The following is an 18,969-nucleotide window of genomic DNA, read 5'->3' on the forward strand; positions in this document are numbered from 1 at the left end:
GAGTGGTCTAAATAGTCGAACTACTGTATAACTAACCTGTCAACACTGAGGTTATGAATTTGAATACCGCACGTCACAGGTGCGCTCGACTCCAATCTTAACTTACTCGGATTGTCAATTTTCTATACCGAAGGTCGGTGTTTCTCTCCGGGTACTCCGGCTTCCTCCACCAATAATAACTGACCGCCACGAAATAGCACAATAGTGCTGAAAATGGCGTTAAACACGCATCAATCAATCAATCGAATGAGAGAAGTTCAGTTGACCATATTTCTATACCCCAGTCACCCCTTTAGATATGAATATTAGAGAAGAAGAATATTTATCAATAAGACAACAATCCAACAACACTAAAACAACACAAAACCTTCAAGACATTATTAAGTCAGCATACAGTCTTCAAACATAGACAAATGTATATACTTTATGCCATGCTCTTCTATAACATTTTTCTACCTTGAAAATTCTGCTTGCCCTTTTCGGTTATATCTGCTTTTTAATGTTGATATTTGGTTTTGGATTTTCTGACACTTTGGAATCGAACATCACTGATGAGACATTCTTTGTCGAAATGCAAAACATGTACCATTGATACTATTAAGAAAGTTAATAATTTCAAGCCAATATCTTAATATGTTTCAACATTTTGATCTTCACCAGTAAATTAGATATTGCGCATTAGAATACTTTCGCTTTGTTAATTTCTCCCGATTCTTAGTTCTTTTGTACGGATTTGTGTTCGTGCTAAGTGCTGATCTGATGAGTCAAACGATTTCCAACTAACAGTACCATGACCTCTAAATGTTAAAATTTGTGTCATTTGTTGATTATGGTTAGCTGTCTCATTGGAAATCATACCTCTTTATCTATATATCATATCAAATACATTAAAATAAGAGTTGTCTTACTTGAACCAGAACTTAAAAAAATACAAATAAATGATGTTTTTAAACGCTTGTCGAAAAAGCTGATTTATGTTGAGTATTTGAAAGAATGTCCAATTTGCTGAAAGAACGGCTAGCCTCACTCCAGTACATTAACCCTGTTTTCATTGTAGAGGGTATGAATGCCCTTTACCGTCAGGCTTCAAACGGTCATTTTCGGCTACCGTTAGCGTCAAATTGGTAAAAATTTTACCGTGATTCGTCAAAATATCCTTATCGTGATTCGTCAGAGGTTTCAAATATTTATCGGTACCGTTATTTTTGGAAAAAATTTAACGTGACTCGTCAAAATCAAGTCGATTTTTTTTATCGTCTAAAAGAATGTGTACATTTGATCGTCATGTACCAAAAATTACCGTTAACATCATTAGGCAAGACTTTTTACCGTTATTCGTCATGAAGGTACTCCCATTACGACCCTCATTTTAGTTCTGGCTCATTAGAATTCTCAATTTCTGGGATTTTTTTTTTTAGCATTGATAATTTCAATTTACTCCAGAAGTAGTTCTGTTCAATTAGTTCTTTGAAAAAAAAAACCCAACAAAGTTTTGATATTTTCAACAGTTAAAGGCGATATGTTTTAGGCACTAATGTCTTGTCAATTGTTTGTATATTTTCTACTGAACATTCTACGAGATTTCTAACCCAAATAATTCAGTCTTTATATTTCGCTGATCTACGATTACTACATTGAGGGATCGATTACGAAGAGGGACTGAATTATTCGGGTTACGAGATTTCTCACTTCTATTCCCTAAAAGTGACTGGTATTGTTAACTTGATGACGAAAATTTTTTTCTGTAAGGATTTGCTGAAATCTTGCCTCATTAATGGCACGCATAAGAATTGGCCAAAAGCAATTTAAAACGACGAAAGCTCTATTGCTTAGGGAGCTACCATTTGATTTTTATGGGGGGGGGGGGGGGGGGGGGAGGGGGGCTAGGATGAAAAATTTTGTCCTGCCTTTTTTTTTAGTTGTAATCTCTGTCCTGCCTTTTTATTTTTCACTCTATTCGGTCCTGCCTTTTTTTCTTTAGTTTATCCTGACTTTTTTTTTTAATTGTCATCCTGCCTTTTTTTTGTTGCAAAGTGTCTCATCCTGCCTTTTTTTTTACTCAAAACTCCTGTCCTACCTATTTTTTTCAAATTTCATCCTAGCCCCCCCCCCCCCCCCCCCCCCCCCCCTTCCTTCAAATAAGAATATGATTGAAAAACATGCAACTAAATACAAAAGGGATCTATAAGGGAACTTAGATAAGTACAACATTTAAATCACAATCCTAACCTTATGTTTGATTAATAATCACCCATTTTCTTTGTTTGGGCAAACTGAACTAGAATCTGAAACAAAAAAAATACATAAAGTTTCAATCTATTCTCCAACTTCGTAATTAAAACACGCGACGAGATGCACCGCATATGAAACCTAGTGTTTTTAAAGTACTTTCATATTTTATATATTACATAAATGTACTATTAATCTTGGACAAGTGCAATTGTACATGGTGTAAAGTATTCCAAGTCAATTGCATGAATTTATATAACTTTTTCCAGTTTTATTACGCTTGCTTCCTCTTCTTTGACGTTATAAGTGACACCAATTGTTGAAATTGCACTACTTTGAACCATATATGAATAACGAGGCTATATAAGGTGAAGGACATTTCCAGTAAAAAGAATGCTAGATATCCAATAATTGTACAAGTATAATGATTTCCTGAAAATAATGTCACATTTGACGTATAATACGACCTTCCTGCTTCTTAAGATTTGATACTGTTGTTTCAATTCCTGATAAATTTTTTCCGGTTATTACTATTTACTTAATTTCGACTTTACTTGACTTTAAGTTTATTGTTTTATCTTTTTTTCTTAGTTTGACGACAGTCAATACAATATTCTAGAAAAATGCGTACAAATCATTAACTCTTTTTGAAAGTTTACTTTTGTCTTTTTAAGTTTATAAGGATCTCTGAAGAGACATTTATTGTTATTTTTTATAACGATTCGATTGAACAAATATTGTTTGTGGTCAATAGACTTATACGTTACTGACCCTGCTTTGGTATACTAGGTAAAAATGTTGATGTTTGCTGTCTTATCATTGCATGAAACGTATGAAATACGTAATACACGCGTAATAGAGAGATTTGATTGCGCATAACGCATGCTTCTTGAACAACCCTAATCAATGACCCAAAGAAAATATATGGAGTGTCTAATAATCTCTACTGACTGTTCCAGCTAGCCGGAAAAATAGTTAAAAATCTCTATTTTTCCGGCAAACCGTTTGCGCATGCGCAAATGTTAAATATCAACAGCAGTGTCATGTGGCGCGGAAAGTGTCCCGGATGAGATATCGGATTGCAAACGCGCGTATGCAATGGACGTTTTGAGAATTGAAGATCGTAATTTATATTTAAAAATGTCCTAAAGAAAATTAGAGAAAATGTAATTGCTTTAAAAACAAATTTACATCGGACAGACTCCAGAACAATAGCGTGTGCACGTAAACTTAGAGGAATAAAGCGTGAAATCAAACTGAAATTGCTGATTAACAACATTATATTTACCTGTATCAATGGAGGAAAACTGCATAAAAACAATTCACAGGAAAACGACTAAATCAAATATACTTGGACGCATTATTTCTAAGTTCTATTACAACGGAGATCTATGAAATGCACTGATATGCCTGGAATGGAAATAGCATACCAGGGTTTAGGTATAACCCCCTCCCCCCCTCCCCCGATTTTTATTTTATTATGTTTAATTTATTTTCTCAATAAAAAAAAATACTTTGTATTTGCTATCATAACGCAATCTTATTTTTGGGGCAGTTTATATCTGCCTACCCTTTTCTCTTAGTTTCCATGTGTTGAAAATCACCGAAATGATAAATTTAGGATCTCTTTTAGGAATCATAGATGTTCATTGAAGCTTTAAATCTTTGGCCTGACCCCTAACCTTGCATGAAATTCATAGGTAGAACATAAAAAGAGGATAAGCATTTTTGGCCCTCCCCATTAGAATAAAAAAAAAAACCATCTGATTATGCTGTATATTATGAAGTAAATTTATTTGCATCTTGATTTGATTTAGTTAGTGAATGGAAACTTTTTTGCACAATTTTTTGTCAAGTGACTAAAAGTCGATTTGCTGCATATCAGTCGATGTTGATATTCTTCTTTTGATCTCATTTGACAAGCTGTCTACATTTACGGGGAATCGGCATGTTCCATAGAACAGAAAGTAGAAAAATAAATCAAAGTTGGTACTTGAGGAGTTTATTCCCATGACAATTCTGTTTTTATTTTATTTTTTTTCATTATTTCTATTTTCCAGAACGTTTTATCTTGAGTTTATAATCAATAACGTCCGCGCGGAGAACGTGCAAAAAATGAATAGTTAAAAATGTCAGTATTTGCATGAGAGGAATTTTTTTTGCCACTACATTCTCCAATTGATGCTACAATAACCTCTAAACCAAAACCATATTCATTATATATTGTTATGTATGGCCGAAATTATAGCATAATAGCATAGAAAAGCTATTATTCCGGATGGCCGGAAGAATAGATTGCCAAGAAAATAATAGGAAGTCCGAGATATAATATTTTTAAGCTTGAAAGATAAATATTAAAAAGCCCAGACATAACAGCATGAGGTTAAATGTGTGTGATCTGCAGATATAGTTCGACAACATTATTCATCAATCATACTAATGCGCAGATTCTTGGCTAATATCATCGTTGACGACTTAGATTCTTTCAGCAGTAGTACTAACGCAATGGTATTTTAATATTTAAATAAAAACAAATGACAAGTTTCTGTATGCATAACATACTTTTCTGGAATGACCCTCATCAGATGCGCTCGAATGGAATACAAATTGAAAGAGTAAAGTTGTTTTACATTTTTTGTTTGTGTGATTGTGTGTTTGCGTTTCGTTTAAAAAAAAATCTGCTGTCTTTTTGGTGAATAGTACAGGCCATATTTGAAGTTATATAATTTATTTTGAATTGCTTAGAATTATTTTGAATGTTAAGTTAAGACAAATTTTGCACGTTTATAATAAACTATAAACCAGTCAAATTCACGGCAAGTAATATAAGATAAGTACTAACAATGTTCCATGCTGCTAAAAAAGAATGGAGATGACTTAGAGTGCAGTTCAATTCCATAAGTTATAAGTTAGGTCCCATTTGCGTCATTATATATATTTGTATTCAGAAATAAATGCTTGGATTGTGCATTATGGTGCATCTAACTGTGCTGTCTTGTATTTATTTGGTTGGTTAAATAGTAGAATATATAATGAACAGCTCTGTCGTCAAATATTTTGCATGTAAGGTGAAGACCAAAGGGAATTATTTTCAATAAACATCTATTTCAAAAATTATAGCCAGAGTTAATGAATAAATAAAATCATTGTCCTTATTAATAAAAATTAATGACATGATAGGTCAATAATATTTCCTTGTGTACAAATATAGAAGACCTTTAATGTAAATTTTGCTAGGGACTTTTTATTAAAAAACATGCTTTAATTTCCGTGCCTGCATCACTAACTTTTCGAATAATCATTACCAGGTTTACTCGAGACTATAACTTTGTAAATTTAAAAAAAGAGAAGAAAAAAGGAATGACAATCAAGTGTCTTCAATTCAAAATGGATCTAAGCAGTACACTTTGCTTAACACAAACTAATTTATAAAGAAATTGTATAAATTATTAACAGTAAATTTACAAACATAATGTATCATTTACTGGGCATATTATATGCTAGGGGACTGATTTATAATAAATTACAAAATGATAATTCCTGTTCTTAATAAGTACTTAATAGCTAGCATACAATACCAAAACTAATCATTATACAGTCTCAGTATCATCCCGACTATAAAAGATGACAGTAGAATTCTAGACATAGATATAAGAAGATGTGGTATGAGTGCCAATGAGACAACTCTCCATCCAAGTAAAAAATTATAAAAGTAAACCATTATAGGTCACGTAACGGTCTTCAACACGGAGCCTTGGCTCACACCGAACAGTAAGCTATAAAGGGCACCAAAAAATTACTAGTGTAAAACCATTCAAACGGGAAAACCAACGGTCTAATCTATTTTAAAAAACGAGAAACGAGAAACACTTATGAACCACATCAACAAACGACAACTACTGAACATCAGATTCCTAACTTAGGACAGGTGCAAACAAATGCAGCGGGTTTAAACGTTTTAATGTATATTTATTTATATCTGTTAATGATGAGAGTCTGAAAAGGGGGGCGGGGTCCTTCAATTCTTTATTCTTTAATTGTTAGACCATTTTTCTCTATTGTTAATATGTTTTGCCCATTTTTCTCTATTGTTAATATGTTTTGCCCATTTTTTTTCTATTTTTCATCTTTTTTGCACACTATTCTCTATTCTTTATATTTTACCACCCCACTTTTTCTCTATTCTTTTTTTTCCAATTTTTCGCTATTCTTTTTCTTATGTACACTATTTCTCCCCAATTCAATTCGTTTTGCTATTGCAACAAACGAAGATCTTTCCATTTTTAGAAATAAATTCTCAATACAAGCTGATGATATTACTCATTTCTTTAACGATGAACATTATTATCAAAAAGGATTTAACACGAAAAAAACTTTTAGAAATTTTCTGGCTTCAAATACAACAGAACATGTATACATTAGTCAGGTTAAAAAAAAATTAAAGATGGTTCATTACCGATTAAATGGTTAAATTATTTCAAGACTTTAGGTTTACATTCTGACGAGTTCATTCAACCTATGCCAACATTTTGAAATTTAGGTATAAAATTGCATGAAAAACAGATTAAGTGTTATGAAAACAAAAAATAATTAGGGCTTATCAATTAACAACCAGTTTAAAATTGGCGTTTAAGTGTACCCAAAACTATTTTTGTTGCTTGTAATAGTCAAAACGAAGGCAACTCTTAAGTGTTGCTGACCTCTTTTGGAATTAGGAATTAACATAATAAAACAAGTGACGATTGAAGGTTGCTCAACGTCCAGTGGCAAATATTTCATGCATGTTCAGGATATACCAGTATCATGTGAATATCATACAATATATGATGAAAATATTTGATGATATTTTTCTAAAAGTAGAATTACGTCAATTGCATTGAAATAGTGAATATAGCACTATTTAAAATGTGCTTCACATTGAAAAGTGTATTTTTTCACAGTTCAGTATTTATGAAATAATTGTGTTTTTGTATATATTTGTGTTACTTCTTATTACAATAGTGTTTTAATTCTGCATTTCCATGTATTCTAATATACAAAAACACATATTTCGTAAATACTGGCATCAGAATTAAATACAATTATACAATGTTCACTATTACATCATACCAGAGACATATATATACATATATAAAAATATATCTGATAATACTGTAAGACACCTGAGATCATCCCCGGTTTTTGATGGGTTTTGCGTTGCTCAGTCTTTAGTTTCCTATGTTGTGTTTTGGAAGGAATATGACAGTTGTTATCCATTCGTTTGGTGTGTTTGAGCTTTTGATTTTTCCATTTGATTAGGGACTTTCCGTTTTGAATTTTCCTCGGAGTTCAGTATTTTTGTGAGTTTACTTTTTTGTATAATGTTGTTTGTCTTTTGGTCTTTTTCTTTTTTTGCCATGGCATTGTCAGTTTATTTTCGACTTATGAGTTTGAATGTCCCTTTGGTATCTTTCGCCTCTCTTTTTGAATAGTCTGATAAACGGATAACCAATTTTATTTGCTAATTGAAAACTAAGCTGAATAAAATAATTTAAGACAGCAGAGAAGATAATTCTGTTTTAATTGTTTATTACTAAGACTTAAATAAAGAGTGAACTATTTATACTTTAAATTTATGATGTCTCTGTCTGGTCAAAGGGTCAGAGTGTCCTACTTAATCAAACGATAAATTGTTGCAATTAGAAAACATGTTTTCACGTGCAGAGTAATTTCACTTATGACCAGTGCATGATTGGATTACATCTCTAAGAGTGGATTTTGGATCCACTCTTTCAGCTTAAGAGCGGATTTAGTGGCAGATTTTTCGCCCCACCTTTGCTATTCTTTGTCATTTATTCAATTGATATCATATTAGTTGATGTAATTTCGTATTAGTTATGTATTATTATTTCATATTAAATATGAACTTTTATGTCAAATGATTTATTTGCAAAATGTATTTTTTGCATTTTATGATTTTGAATAAATGACCTTTTTTCGTCAGTTTAGTTTTTATATCATATAGCAAATCAAGCTCAGACTCTGGCCTGTGTATACATAGTATGTTTATGGTATCTAGCTGTCTGTCTTAAATAGTATTCGTTACGAATATCATATATTCTAGAAAGATATTTTCTAGAAAGGACATATCTGGCATTTCCAAATCTGAAAATTTCAGAAGCAGTCTGACATATTACCGTTTATACATATTATGTACATTAATATAAGTATGCCGCTACTCATATGTGCTTAGCAAATTGTAATTCTCTATGTATAGATTTCTATTCTTTTATAACTTATTGTAAGATTCAATGGGGAATTATGTTTCTAAGACATAAACATCATACTGAATTAAAGAGCTCTGTGAAAACTAATTAAAGCACATTTTTTTTATATATATATATAATAAATAATAAAGCACCTTTTCAAAATAAAATTCAAATTTAGATATAGAACATGAATCAGATTTAATACACTTTTTAGCTTGGATACTCAGCAACAAGTCATAAGTGAGCAAATCTTGTATATTAAAAAAAAATCCCAAATAAAATCTTTTATTACTTGAATTCTTTTTAATTTTTATAATTTTTTATTTATTCATTTATTTTTGTTTGTTTGTTTGTTTGTTTTTTTTTTTTTAAATTTTATATTTAGAACAACAAAATTTTGGAAGTATTTTACCATACAAGAGTGTTCTATTGTAATATTTTTATCTATTTTTTTTCAAATATCATATCTTCACTACAACAGAATTTTGCAAGTATTTATCTGTTGTTTTTTTATTCTAAAGGAGTAATTCTTAATGCTTTAAAATACTGACTATATTTTACCTGTAATTAATTATTAATTGTTATCACAACACCCATTGTATTTTGTTTGTAGGCATAGGTTGAATACATATTTTTCAAATGTTGGCATAGGTTGAAGACGTTACTAACGAAAGCTTGGACACTTTTATTGCAAAGACTGAAAATACTTTAAAAACTTGCCATACGGAATGTTTCAAAATCTTTTGCGGTATCAAAACTTCCTTATAGTATGTTCAACCGGTCAACAAATCCGAAATTTAAAGATTTTTTCGTAATATGTATTTTTATTTTCATATCATTCTCAAGTCTCAATAGATGTACAAAAAATTTGCAATATCCCATGACTATAATATGGTAAATAATAATTTCAATAATAGACCAGTCAATAATGCAACGATGAATACATCGTTGAGCCCTATTCCTTTATATAATACATGTACTTTCAATAGTTTTCTTTTCTTTTATTTGCTTTATTGGTAGAGCACAAACTCATAGAGGTCATGTCAATTCTATATCTATATATTTCGATTGCTTAAATAACAGATGAATTTTAAAGTTAACTCTGCATAAGTGAACATATCTCTTCAAACAAAATGTAAATGTTATTTGACAATGTTATAGTCTTTCACAAATAGAATTAGGAATCTTGACTAAAAGAAGAAGGGCTTAAGGTAACAAACTTTGAAATTAAAATGACTGCGTTAAGGATTATGTGGTTAAATTAAGGCGAAAGTATTTACCGATGTTCAAATCTCGCAAACCGACTAGGAAGAGACAGAATCCGAAGGAGCGAGACCGGATGCGTTGATAGGATAAGCGTCTCCAGCTGTGCATGCATAAACGTTTCTTAACCGAATACGTTTGCGCGATGGTATTACCAACATTTCTTTGAGGTCCTTTTCACACGATTCACCTGAATATATTTTCTGACTGTACGATAAAATTGAGAATGGAAATGGGGAATGTGTCAAAGAGACAACAATCCGACCAAAGAGCAGAAAACAGCACAATGCCACCAATGGGTCTTCAACACAGCGAGAAAATCCCGCACATGGAGGCGAGCATGACATAGATAGAATGCACAAATATACAGATGGAAAGATTCTGCACATACAAGTTCTGTTTACTTGGCGTACTTAACTATATACTATTTGTATAAAATAAAAGTTTTTATAGTTAAAAATCGTAAAAAAGCGTGCGTTTATTTTTTCTAAAAATAATTTTGTACATAAGCATATTAAATGAAAAATTAAAATTGACGATCGTAGACAAATGCTGAATAATTGATAAAAAAATCTGTATTAAAGGGTATGACAAGTTTTATCAGTTCATTGAATTGTTGAAATATGACCTTCCAGTAGAAAATTTCCATTTAATATAAAAAAAAACAAGGTGCCTTTGTTGAAATAAAAATCTATTTAACTGCTTATTATGAAAAAAATATTATACCCTCAATTTATTTTTACACAAGTCTGTCATTTTAGGAACAATTTTTATGTTATCCTACAACAGGAAACACCTAGTTCATACATATAATTAACATGATAAAAGTACAAACTGTTTTGTTCATTATACTAGAAATAGTCTATGGCACCATAAAAGCATATGGTACAATTTTGATTTCCGTGCGGACAATAGTTGTGTTTCTTCAATAGCCAGGACCATAGATGGATGCAATAAATCATATCCAATCTAAAATCTATTTTGTGAATGATATTTTCTAGAACCATAAGTCCACCAGCCTCTCACTGATTATCACTCAGACAATTAAAAGATTTGTTTCAAATCGCAACCAAAAAAATGGCACGATCAAAGTTTAACCTTCTTCTTTTGTTAAATACATGGAAAAAGAAGATGACTTTCTGATGTTTCAGTGCATTTGTACCTCAAAAAACAAAATCCACGAATGAAACTATTTAAAAATCAACTTTTCATGTTTAAGTACAAAGTTTACAACTCAGCTATGTTTGAACTTCCGTGTTATGGCTCCGACAAAAACATAAATAGTATTTTAAATTATATTATCAATATGAGGAGATTTAGTAAGGCTACCTTGGCTCTATGAATTCGAAAATCTAAAATGACAAATCCTTCCCTCTGATGTTCGCAAGACATTTGTCTGTCAGATATCAGTATAAATATCTTTGAAATGAAAGTGATATTTTGTTGTTTAAAACAATTTTTATTAGAAAAAAAAACTATTGATATCAAAAGATTTTAGCTAAACAAACTTATAAAAGTATGTTAATGAGGGCGAATTATTTTAAAGAACTTTGCTCATTACTGATTTTGACCAAAACCCGTGTGTGAAACGGCATTTGTATGTCATTTATGTCAATTTCAAAATGTATATGACTTCATAGTGATATCACAACTAACTGTTATGAATTATAGTGTCCAGATTATATATTTCTATTCATTTATGAGAAGAACTCAAATAATTTGAAAAGATTTAAGAATTTGGCTTTTTAATTAGGGGGCCAAGTAATGATTCTTTAATCATACTTCCTCCTTTCCTAATACACATTTTTTTAACAATATCTTTTTATTGGTATATGATAGATATTGTTCCCGAAAAGCTGCATTTTCCTTTGATTTTTGTAACTACCAAAATTAATTTATTCTTCATTACAAAAATATGTTTCAAATTTTACATCTTGGGTTAGTTTGAGCTTCCTTCAAAAGACGATTTCTTAATCAATTGCAAAATTACGGAAAAGTTTTTACATCTGATATGATTGCATTTTCCTCAATAATTAAAACTTTTTCAGCATTCATCAATGGAGGGTGATTTAAAATCAAAGTAATACAACGTCTAACCAATAACAAAACGAATGATAATATTTCCTGAAAATAAGATACATCACATGGTACCAGTATATAAAAATGTTGTTCCTCATAATATAGGTATTTTCGGTTTCGCCTCCTATAACAAACTTTGTTATGGAACAACAAAAAAAATCAATCATTTTTTACCTTTGCCACGACCAAATTGATTTGTATTCAGGCTGGGAACAAATAACAATTACAAGAATTAGGTTAAGGTTTTACAAAGTAGGTTAACCGGAATGATTTTAAATTATAAAACATCGTTTTGATGGTGACCGTAGGGGAATTTAAATTCAAAGTAATGAAATGTCTAACCAATAACAAAACGAATGATAATATTTCCTGAAAAAAAGATACATCACATGGTACCTGTAAACAAAAATGCTGTTCCTTATAGTATAGGTATTTTCGGTTTCACTTCCTATGACAAGGTTTGTTATGGTACAACAAATATTTATTACCATTTCCTTCCTTCCTTTTGCTAAAACTAAATTAAATAATATTACGCATATGCCACTAGATTGTAACACGCCATTCATTTAAACAGAACTTGCCACGAGTGGACCAAACACAAGTCTTTTTCCAAAACACTTAGACTCACTAAAAGTATTGTTGGATTCGTGTTGTTCTTCTGAAATTGTTTGCCTTTTTGTGGTGGTTTGGATAAATGATTTTAATATTGTGTCATTGTTTCTTGCTGATTTTGTTTACATTGTTTGCCATGAGTGTTATCTCAGTAATACTTCAAATGCTAAAGAACTCTGAGGCAAAATCATCAAAATATTTTTCTTTTTTTGCCATGATTCTCCTCATAAGTAGTACTTCTATCGAGTGATAGTTTCAATCGTATAGCTTTACGTATAAATAAGTTCTTAATTGACACGTACCGGTAATAAAGAACAAGAACAATCTACACTTACGATAACAGTTATCTCTCTGTTCATAGTCAAGTGTTTGTTTCCCTGTGTATGGACTTGTTGATTATTGTTTTGTTTTAAATTCGCAATGGTTAAAAAATCTAGCATGGTCAATATTGTACACAACTTTATATATATATATATACTATATTTTCATTTGGAAAGAAAGATCTTTTTGTGACCATTTCTTTGTCCGCGTAGAAATAATCTATTTTTTATTCGATTGAACGAGATATTTTGATATTGTTTCATTATATGTATATGTTCTAATACAAATATTTAGTTTATCATAAATATATATAAGATAATAATAATAATCATCACAAAAGTGTCGTAAGCGTATTTTGTTATCAAGTATACTGCTTGATATGTCTTTTCCATACATTTGTTTCCGTTTGTCCAATGTGACAGAAATCATTGTTGAAATAGTATTATCTACAAAAGTAGAATAAACAGCGTGATATAAGATGAAGGTCGTTTTTAAAAAGAAAAAAAATATACACATTTTAACCAATGAATTGTTGTGTACTATTTTTTCCTGAAAATAATGTCTTATTTTTCATACAGCCATGCACTTCCTATAACTCTAGGGTGATTAGTTTCATTTCCTATTTTAGAGTATTTAACCTAGTTTTGACAGCTTGTTTTTTTTTTAATTTATATTCTCTATAGCTATATCAAGACCACGATGTCCATAAATCTTAAATCGGACGCAAAATGCTTGAATTATTTCAGACATGTCACGTTGTTTTAAGATTATTTATAACCGGTGTTGAGTGTATTGTTGCATGAGGTCTGTATTTTTTAATTTGCAATTTGGCTACGTTTGTCTCGGGCGAACCCAGCAGAGACTATTTTAGAATGATGTGTTGTAAGCACGAAAGTCATATAATGCATTTTTGGGGAAAGTGATTTTCATTATGAAAATTTATAGGGATGTCAAAAGATTTGAAATTCAATACTCGAGTACTCGGTCATGATACTCGCGAGTACTCGAGTACACGGATAAATCTTTAAGGTCTGGTGAAAAGTATTGTTTTTTGTTGGGATGCGGTATTGTTGTAATTATCTTTCTAAAACCAAACTATAATATGTTGACATCGCTTGACATGCTGATGCGGCGTAAAGCAATCACCAATCAATCAATCAATCATCGCTTGACATCTTAACGAAAGACATACGTATTATTGCAGAACTCAGACTATTCGGCTACAAAATATAACTTGATCCTTGGTTATGTAAATCGCTCATCCTTTTTTGTACCAATTGAACAATGAATAACTGACCACCGTTTCTAAAAGTAACCTATCATAATAGCAATTATTGTTTGTGTGTTCATGTACCAAATCAGAAACATGCCAATAAAACCATCAATATGTTAATAAAGTTCGAATTGATCAATGAAAGTGTTGATCCGTGTACAAACACCGTTACAAATGTCTCTAATCAGTTGCGCGGGGTTCACTGCAGGGCACTTTGATTTTGTTTTTCTTCGGAAATATGATCTGATCCACAACTTCAGATGAAAGTTTGTTTAATAAGTTTTGTTACAACAAGTCCTGCACATCCACAAATCCTCTTGGAAGGGTAGGACGTTGCTAGTACTAAAAATATTGACACTACCATCCAATCAAAAAGTTTCTTAATTAGTTTTTTTAAAACTATCTGTATTTACCGCTAGATTTGAGGTGAACTGTATTTCCATTGTTAATAGATATTAATTGTATTTCGAAGGGGATATTTCAAAGGGAACTAAAGTGAGGGAAGATTTTTAAAAGGCAAACGAGAATCCGAGTACTAAAATTGTACTCGAGTACTAGGCCTTCCGATCGAGTACTCGAGTACCCGAGGAATCGTTGCCATCCCTAAAAAAAATTGATATCTATTTACAAACCGCTTTAAAATTAGATTGAACAAACATTCAGTTGACATATATCTATATAATCAGAGATCAAGAAGCAATAAAACAATAATAACACTGAACGTGTAAGAATTTAAACAATATTCGACAGGAAATCTAATAATAAAGAACATACATATATTCATCTGAAATTTGATAATAGAAATCCAATGTTTCCAGGTGTTATCATACCAAGTACTGTTCAATGTTCTTAATCAAATATATTTTTTTTTATAAAATAAACATATTCGCCCAGAAATAAGTGGGGTAGCATCAGAATATTTTCCTTGCGCAATCAGGTGGACTAAAGAGTTACAATGACTGACCTCTCGAGACACTTCACCAACAGGACAACTATTCCTTAATTGACATATATGATAACGTAACCCTATCTTATTCTATTTCTTCTTAAGATAAATATTTTTTTGTCTACTTGATCAGTAGATATAAAAATAAGAAGATGTGGTATGATTGCCAATTAGACAACTCTCCACAAGAGACAAAATGACACAGAAATTAACAACTATAAGTCACCGTACGGCCTTCAACAATGAGCAAAGCCCATACCGCAAAGTCAGCTATAAAGAATCCATATTTTTGTTTTTGATCCTACATTCTAAATAAGATGTGTAAATATTTCCTATACCGTTTTGCAGTTTATTGAGTTCAATGTTAGTTTTTTTTATACTTCAAACAAACGAACATGGACTGAATTCATCTTTATTTCTTGCATGTGAAATATCTGGACACTGCTGAATCTGTTGTGAGAAAAATGTCTGAGCAAATGCTCAAGTTGTTTTTGCTCAAACATTTTAAATTTTGTTATGATCAAAATTGTCGATTCAGTCAAACACTATTGACGCAGATGGTAATCTCTACGACGTCTCTGAAATACAAATTTATTTTTTGATTGCAACATTTAATATTTAGATTATTTTGACGTATTTAGTAATATGACTGAAACTGCTGAACAAGCGATACCGATACACCTTGCTGCCACACAATTTTAATTGACCGGAAAAATCCCACCATGATGCACATTAAAAATTAACCACGTTTTATATCTAATTATATCTTTTTTATATATACAAGAACATGTAAAAGAATGCGGTTACTTAAATGGGTAAATATATTTGGTTAAAAGTGTACTAAAAAGAAACCTAATCAAAGATGAATTAAAAATTTGTAATTTGCTATGTCTGTTGTAAAAAAGTGTTTACATTTATTTGTTTGAGCACAATAAAGAAATCAAACACATTTACTGGTAATAACATATGATTATGGGTATGAAAATAACTGAATAGCCAATTTAATGGTTTCATTCTGTAAATGATTAATACCATTAAAATCATCAAATTTAAATTTTCTTAACTATAAATTAGTGTCATACATGTTTACACAGTATTCTATATTCATCTTGTTTGAAAAAAAACGGAAAAAAGCCGAGGAATATTAAATTGCAAATAACACTATCTTTTATCCGTAATACTTTATCATCTTTTTATAAATGCTACAACATATTCAATAGCTTAAACTATATTCGAAATTTTATAGAAAAATGGCTGTGTAAATTAAGATACAAAGTTCATATAACTTTAACTATCTGCCGTCATATTAGACTTTTATCCCAGTAGAAAGACAACACCTGACCACAGGTTCGACTTTTCTTCGGAAAATGCCTATACCTAGTCAGGAATATGGCAGTTGTTTTTCAATTGTTCCGTTGATTGATAGCGTTTAATTTAGTCAGTTTTTTAAGAACCTCCCCTTTTTGAATTTGCATTTGAGTTCGGTATTTTATTTATACTTTTTACTTTGCCTTTTGCTAATGCCAATGTTTCTAAGAGATTACTAGTAGATTATATTTCATAAAATGACGTCTCATGACGATGGTAGTAAATTTCTATATTTTTTTCAGAAATCATTGAAGTGCTGAAAAAAACCTTTTGTTAATATCTATTAAATCCATTTTTCTTATGACTGAATGAGGTACATTGTAATACTGAACTGAAACCAGTGACAGGAATATTAAAACCAAAATGGAAAACATTGGCATAATTAATATATCTAAATATTAATACTGTTTTGTATTTTGTTGACAATTGTTTGATTTCTTGATACTATAAGTTTGGCTATGTAACAAACATTATTAATCTCAAATGAGAAGGGAAAAAATGCAAATTTGCTTTAGTTTTTTATAAGGCACATTAAGATATTGTATCATCCAGACTTTCATGGTTTTTTTAAATGTATAAAACGATTTAAAAAACTCATCAAAGATACTAGGCTTATACTTCATTTTTTCTCAAATAAAAAATATGAAGTACTCTGAGAATATGTATGAATTTTTTCAGAAAATTTGATATCAGTTTAGTCTGAATGAGACAATGCTATTCTTTATTCTAGTTGTAAATGATTGGAATTTGAAACTGAAAAAAAACCCCAAAAAAACACATCGTCAAATAAGATGCTATGTTTAATCTTGGAGTCAAAAGTTGTATCTTGTTATACCTTAAAATCATATTAAGAGTTTTTCTTGTTTAATCATTATGTCTGAATTATAAAGTGGTAAGTCAAAGATCGAAAGGCTATATTTTATATTGTACCAACCAATGAAAACCAGCCTCAGATGGATTCGATATATCCCAACAAATCAATACTATACTTAGGTAATTGTATTGAAAGCCTGCATCAACACACTCATTATATAGTTTCTCCCTTAAATCTGCATAAAAGAAATATTAATTCATATTATTACACTCGTTTGCATTTATTTAATTTATAAGATATTCGTGTCCAAAAAGGGAAGAATACATATTTTATTTATTCATTTATGTCAGTGAAAGGTTACATGAGAAACACTTCGAAAATTACGCGCATTTCATTGTTTTACTTTAAAATGAAGTACTTGACAATCTTGATATGTTTAAAGACTTATCGAAGACACCAGGCTATAATTTGGTACGATAGACACGCGTTTAGACTACATAAGACTGCGCTTTAATCAACACAATTTGAAGGCCAAATCAAATACCAAGTTGAAGAAGATTAAAACCCGGAAAGTCCGAAAAGTTGTACCAACAAACATGAAAGACTGGATGTCTGAATGTAGAACCACCTTATTTTTCTCGAATAATTCATAATTTGATAGATAGTAAATACAGAAAATGAACATATCAATGATATTCCATGTCAACAGTAAAGTGCAGTTGCATAGGCTAAGTGGTTGTAAAAACGCATCAAACATACCAAGCTTATAATTTGGTACGTCACAGCAGATTAATATGATGAGGTTATCCTGAATTAAAATGTTGGCTAAAATAATAAGATTAAAACGGAATATGTTGGCTAACTAATATATTATAATCTTTGCTTTGTTATGAGGGAAATTGTTTGACTACTGAACTTTTTTTTAATTTTTGCTATGTTATTGTCTGTGCTTCTTTGACTAATGATAATTGAGTGTCCATTTTAAATTTGTTTTAGTCTATTTTATACAAAAAAACGATGAAATCAAGTACACGACATTGTGAAATAATGTACATTCAAGGTAAAGGTGAACTTCCGCAAGTAAAAATAAACATTGCTAAACTGAGGAGAAAATATAATTTATGCAAATTTATTTGGTGAAATGTTATGAAATAACAAAATTAGCTTTTGTATCATGCAACTTTTCATAGATTTTTAAATACTTTTGAAAATTAGTTCACTTAACACTTGCAGCATGTACGAACAAGGTAAAATCATTATCAAACCATACTTCATTACTAATCTTTATCTGCCATGCTATCCTTTTTCTAACTGGTAAAATGTTTTGAATAGAAATTGAAAAAAAAACCATCGCACAATATGAATATACGCTAAATTTTGGAATCGTTAAATGTTTAGTATTGTGACAATGACATCGTTGAAATAATGAACCTTATATAGATGTCTTAATTACGAAATGATCAAAAGTCAAAGATCGAAGGTTAATATTGTTCATTGTACCAAACCCCTGTAAAATATATTTGCTTTAATACATAAAAGTTCAATGATAGATATTTATATTTAAAATTAAAATCATTATATTGATATACTTGAACAAGAAAAAAATAGAAGAAAAATAAAAACATAATATTTTGCTTGATATTTTGATGTTATCTAATTCTTGGTTATCATGTTATATATATAATATTCGCAATTTTGTTATTATAAAACACAAACCATTCTTTTTTGCAATCATAATTCAAGAATGTCCGATGCGATAACAAAAAAGACCATGAAATAGAAAAATTCTGTAGAACCTGATATACATTGTAATTGT

The 18,969-nt window shown here is 30.4% G+C and overlaps 1 protein-coding gene across 2 annotated transcripts in view; it reads left to right on the forward strand.

The window, feature by feature from the left end:
* Positions 1-18,969, forward strand: part of LOC127704357 (ETS-related transcription factor Elf-2-like) — a 36,384-nt gene that overhangs the window by 7,790 nt on the left and 9,625 nt on the right. The gene's annotated exons all lie outside the window — the stretch shown is intronic.

The sequence above is a fragment of the Mytilus californianus genome, unplaced genomic scaffold (assembly GCF_021869535.1).
Source record: "Mytilus californianus isolate M0D057914Y unplaced genomic scaffold, xbMytCali1.0.p SCAF_6, whole genome shotgun sequence".
NCBI classification, from domain to species: domain Eukaryota; kingdom Metazoa; phylum Mollusca; class Bivalvia; order Mytilida; family Mytilidae; genus Mytilus; species Mytilus californianus.